Source organism: Cornus florida, unplaced genomic scaffold (genome assembly GCF_030987335.1).
Source record: "Cornus florida cultivar Cherokee Brave unplaced genomic scaffold, ASM3098733v1 CherokeeBrave_3.0.0_Hap2_Chr03, whole genome shotgun sequence".
NCBI classification, from domain to species: Eukaryota; Viridiplantae; Streptophyta; class Magnoliopsida; order Cornales; family Cornaceae; genus Cornus; species Cornus florida.
In genome coordinates this window covers 79,388,803-79,394,998 of record NW_026775573.1, presented here as the reverse complement: position 1 = coordinate 79,394,998, position 6,196 = coordinate 79,388,803, and the positions used below count along the sequence as shown (strand labels likewise).

Below are 6,196 nucleotides of genomic sequence, written 5' to 3'. Positions count from 1 at the left end.
ATACATGTTTTAACACTTTTATATATATAGATCTTGTTTATTCAATGATTTATATGGTTTAATGCTTCCAATTGATCATTTCATTCTATCCATATGTCTATGTATGCTAGAAAAGATGTTCATGTGTTTGTCTCTATTTCTTGTGTTGTTGATGCATGTCTATGTGTATTAATGCTATAGATTTAGAGATTGTCAAGACATAGTGCTTAATGGAATGTTCTTGTGGTTTATTTGATGGTTCATACTCATTTCTTGATGGATTGTACCTCTCCCTTAGTTTAATTAGTTTAATTTCATGTCATTAGCTTAATTGTTGTGTAGTTGTAGTTTTGATGTTAAATAGGAGGACAATCCATGCTTGTTGTTGATGTTCCATACTTATGAAAGCAAGTAACATATATCTCTAACCTTGTGATGTGTTTGGTTGTGAGCTTAAAGAAAGGATTAATGGCTTAATTTGATATGTTCTGCTATTCACCATGTTGCTTAGACAATATATGCTTAATTTGTCATCCATGCTTGTTGAAACAACCACACACACACACACTTTGTTGCAATACATGTTTTTCCCTCATTAATCATTCATTAAGGGTGTAGAAAAGTATGCTTAATGGTGATCTCTAAACCCCAAGATCTCTCTCTCTCTCTCTCTTTTATTCTCCTTATTGCATTATTATTTACTTTAGTTTAAATTGCATCTTAGTGTAATTCAACCACCAACCACTATTTTGATTACTCGACCTACTAATCCCAATCTTGATTCCTCAACCTAGTACGACCCCCAATCCCTTGGGACGATCCCTACTTGCCCTAGCTATATTTTTAGTAAAAGCTAGTAGTGGCAATGTAAAACTTGGCCACATTCATCATTGCTCCACATCGCTATATCTTTTGGTGGTGTGCACAAACCGTGTGGATTCGGGAGTGACGACCCGGACTCACACCAAGTTTTTGGCACTGTTGCCGGGGATTGATTGAAGGCAACGTCGTATTTGTGGAATCAATTAGGAAGTACTCCTTTGATCGTGTCTTTACTTTATTTTCATTTCAATTTTTGTTACTTATCGTGTTGGTTCTTGTTTGACAAGGTGCATTAAGCTAGGAAGCAAACAAAGGAGCATCCAAGCAAAGGAGCTAAGCAAGCAAGGAAAAAGGCTAAGTTATAAAAAATTTGCTAAGCTAAAAGCTAAAAATTTGGAGTTGAAGTGCTAAAGGACCTTTGTGAGCTTTTCTTACTCAAACCCTTAGTTAAATCGTTGGTCCGCGTGGAGGCTTGTATTTCAATTCTTAGATAAATCATGAGCCCGCGTGGAGGCAATTTATTTTTCTTGCATATTGTTTAAAGCATGGGAGAATGGGAACATTGTATGTGGAGGAAGTTTGTTGATTATTGACTTGTTGTGAAGGTGAAGTGTTTGTCATTATTGCTTGTTGTGTTGCATTGTGCATGCATGGTCGTAGATCATTAAGACCCACTCTTGTCCCTTTAAATTTTCATCTTGAATCCATTGTTCGAAACCCTAGGGGAAGAGGTAGTTCTAGTTAATCCATTTCATTAATGGAAGGACACAATAAGGACCATGTGGAGGACCTTGGTCACATAAACCAACAAGGCATCCTCCACCCCAATGTGCATCATGATAACATGCAAGTTCCATTAGGCATGCCAATGTCATTTGTTCATCCACCACAACAACAAGGCCAAGTTCCATTGGGAATGCCAAGGCCAATCTATGCTCCACCACCTCCCATCATTCGAGGCAATCAAGGTGCCCATGTTGTACCTCTAATTGCTAATCCTCCCCTTGCTTTAAGAGATCACTATGTGCCTAATGAATACAATGCACCCACATGCATCCAATTGCCAGAATTTAGAGCACACCACTATGAGATCAAACCACAAACCATTCAAATGCTTCCTAATTATCATGGATTTCCAAGTGAAAAACCTTACAAGCATCTGGATGAGTTTCTTGAAGTATGTTCCACCGTGAAATACACAGACATACCGGAAGAGGTCTTAAGGCTTAAACTTTTTCCATTCACCCTTAAAGACAGGACAAAATATTGGTTTAACAATCTTAGGCCTTTTTTTAATAACTTCTTGGGCAGAAATGCAACAAGAGTTCTTGAAGAAGTACTATCCGGTTTCTAAGACCAATGCTATGAGAACTTCAATTAGGGAATTTTCACATGGGGATGGGGAAACATTTCATAAGGCATGGGAACACTTTAATGAATTGCTTAGGAAGTGTCCACATCATGACATGCCCAAATGGCAATTAGTTCAATATTTCTTTGAGAGCTTATCGGATAATTACAAGGGCATGGTTGATGCTTCCATGGGTGGCTCTTACATTGATAGGCATGAGGATGACGTGTGGCGTCTTTATAAGAGCATGAGTGAAAATTCTTTGCATCGTACCTTATCTTCAAAGAATGGTAGAAATTCTAGTAGTAGGAAGAGTGTTGGCTTACATCAAGTCGACCACTCCAATGAAATTGTCGCCGAAATGAAATCATTATCTTAAAGGTTTGATCAAGTTTTGATCAACCAAAACTCGGCGAATCAAGTATCTTCCTTCCCTAACCATTTTCATCATTCATCTAATGAGACATGTATAACTTGTTCATGTGTTTTACATTTTACTTCCAATTGTCCCCATAGACATGTGCAAAGTAAGCATCATGAACAAGTAAATGCAAAATTTATGAATTAAGGGAACAATCCTTATGGCAATCACTACAATCCTAGTTGGAGGAATCACCCAAATTTCTCTAGGAAAAACCAAGGGGAAGGCTCAAACCCTCCCCAAGGCGGTTTTCAAGGGAAATACATTCCACCTCCACTACAAAACCAAGGTTCCCAAGGTTTTAGATCGTTATACCAATCACAAGGAAACCAATCTCTACTTCTCATTTTCCTAATCAACCATCATATTCCCAAGGAAATGTTAGAAGTCCCACTTTTGAAGAGAAAGTTTTGACCGCTTTGGGCACTTTAGAGGCAAACACATAATTGCTTCATTCCCATTCTCAATCTATTGCAAAGCTAGAAACCCAAGTAGGGCAAATAGCTAGTACTTTGAATGCAAAAGGGAAAGGGAAAATGCCTTTGAATGCCCCACCTAAGCAACAATGTGTTGTGGAGACTCATTCCTCATCGGAAGGTCACACAATAGAGCATGTCAATGCGGTGACTACCTTGAGAAGTGGGAAGATTGTGGACAACCAAGTGGGTATGTCCAATGAAGAGAGTGAATCGATGCAACCAAAAGTTGATACTCGTCTCGTTTTATATCATATTCCTCATTCATTGCATATGCATGATCTTTCAAATGAGAATGTGTTGAAAAGTGATTTGAAAAGTGATTTTGAAAAGAAAGATTTGCAAAATGATTTCAAAACTTCTTGTGTTGAAGAGACTTCAAAGAAAAATTCTGAAAAGGTTTTTAAGCCAAAAGCTCCATTCCCGGATGCCTTAAAAGGATCAATTTCAAATGACAAGCAAAAGACCAAAGTAAATGAAATTATGGAAGTATTTAGGCAAGTGAAAGTCAATCTTCCACTTTTGGATACAATCAAGCATATTCTAGCTTATGCCAAGTTCTTAAAAGACTTATGCACCCAAAAGAGGAAGAACAAAAGCCAAGTACCTAGAAAAGTGGTCTTAACCGAGCAAGTAAGCTCAATATTGCAGCATAAAACTCTTCCAAAGTTTAAGGACCCCAGTTCACCTACTACTTCATGCATCATTGGTGATCATATCATTAATCGGGCTCTTCTTGACCTAGGAGCAAGTGTTAATCTTCTTTCATACTCGGTCTATGTCAAATTAGGCTTAAAAGACTTGAAACCTATGTTGGTAGTTTTACAACTTGCTGACCGATCCATCAAAAAGCCTAGGGGTATCATTGAGGATGTCTTGATTAAGATTGATAAATTCTTCTTTCCCGTTGATTCTGTTGTCATTGACACGGAACCGGTCTCAAATCCTAAGAGCCAAATTCACGTTATCCTTGGCCGTCCTTTCTTGGCAACCGTGAATGCCAACATTAATTGTAGGATGGGGATAATGAAGATCTCATTTGGCCACAAGAAGGTAAAGTTGAATATTTTTAACCCAACCCCCAACTCATTTGACAAGCATGAAGAAGTTAATGTTGTAGAAAAATGTTATGACCTTAAAAGTGAAGGAATTGAGTTTTTGAATGAAACCAAAGTTTCAAAAAGTCCATCTTCAAACTTGAAATCAAAGAAGGTTGTTTCAAAATCTTGTTTTGAAAGGGCGTAGAAGCCCAAAGATTGTTTTGACCAAGGACCGAAAACGTCTTTTGAGCTTAATCCAATAAGTTCCTTAAAGAACCATTTGTTGGGTAGGGTTCAAAGCACTTATCACCCCAATGAGGAGGGGATGCACTATAAGATGTTTGATCTGGGCTAAAAGAGTCCAATGTCTTGCTAGAGACGTTAAAGACTAGCATGACATTTCGTAGGGTGTCAAAACCCTATTCCTCCCTCATTTCTATCTTTAATTTCATTTCTTGTGAAGTTTAGATATTGGCTTTGGGTTCATATGCATTGTTAGGAATTGTGATTTGGATTGCATGCACTTTTATGTTAAAATTGAGCATTTTTCATAAGTTCGATCGATCTCAAAATGAGTTCGATCGATCGAACTTCCCACTTGCATCAAACCTGCATCTAAATCACTCTCTGTCCAATGGTTCGAACAAAACCTGCATATTTCAGCTCTCTGTCCTATCGTTTAAACTTGTTCCTAGATCGATCTAAACTTCTTCGATCGATCCAACTTCATCTTGGATCGATCTGCAGTTCCAACACTTAGAAAAATTTCCAACTTGCATCCACCTACATCCAAAAGCCTCTCTGTCTCATCGATCGAACATTTCTTCAATTCTATACATTCTCGATCGATCAAAAGTATTCTATGATCAATCTTGGGGAGATCAATCTTTGTTCTCTGTTTTTCAATTTTGACTTTGTTTTAAATTTCAAAAATTCCAAAAAATATATATATTTTATTATTTAATTTTTATTGTCATTTTTATTTTTATTTTCTAAATAATAATAATAATAATAATAAATAACTAAATAATAAATAATTTAAATAAATAAATATTTTTCAAAAATCCTAAAAAAAAAAAAAATCCTAAAAATATTTTTCTTTTTATTTTTATTTATTTTTACTTTTTCAAAAATCCCAAAAATACTTTGCCACTTAAGAGGAGAAAACGATGTCTGTTCGATTAATTTGAGGATTCAGTTCGATCGATCGAACTAATAAGGGAATATTTTTAAAAATCGATTCAGGGTCATTCGATCGATTCAACAAGAATCGATCTCAAAACCTCGTTCCCCCTTCGTCGCTGCATCCTAACTCTTCTCCATCTCCGGCGAGACTCCGACGAGCATCCCACGTGTCAAATCACTCTCTCTTCTCTCGGATCTTGATTCGAATCTCATCCCCTTCGTATCTCCACTTCTCTCTTGATTCCGGTGAGATTCGAACCTCACCTCTTTGATTCAAGCTTAGATTTGATGCATACATGCAAATGGTAGATCTAAGTTGTTTTCATGATGAATAACTCCATGGATGAAGCTTTGAGCTCTTTGTATATAAATGTATATATATATGTATATATGTTTTTATATTTTTCGTGATTTTGATTTGATTTTGGTGTTATGGGCCAAACCAAGTGACCCAATAGGTTGATTTGTTGTGTTGATGGGCCCAGGACCATGTTCGTGAAGGCCCCGAGCCATCCACGTTATAGATCTGTGACTTTTCGAGTTTCACTTCATAGTTCGATTGATCAAACTTTTTATTCGATCGATCTGTCACAGATCGTTCTCACTTATTCTTGATCGATCGAACTGCATCGATCTCACATTTTTGTGATCGATCGAACTTCACAGATTTGCTTTACACATCTCACACACATCTCTTATGTTTCACGTTATCTCGTATATGCCCAATGCCTATGTTTTTCACATTGGATGCATTCCATACTTATATTATGTAGCATGCTTCACATTATGTCACTCAATTCTTGTCACTTGCATAGATTCATGTTCCTTATCTGTGTTGTCTATCCTATTTGACATACATGATTCTATAAATTGTATTTTAATTCTTTATGCTGGCACTGACTCCCATTTTATAAGTTTTCCT

The 6,196-nt window shown here is 36.8% G+C and overlaps 1 pseudogene; it reads right to left on the bottom strand.

Moving 5' to 3' along the window:
* Nucleotides 1-2,170: 2,170 nt before the first annotated feature.
* Nucleotides 2,171-2,269, bottom strand: LOC132302048 (small nucleolar RNA R71; annotated as a pseudogene).
* Nucleotides 2,270-6,196: the final 3,927 nt, after the last annotated feature.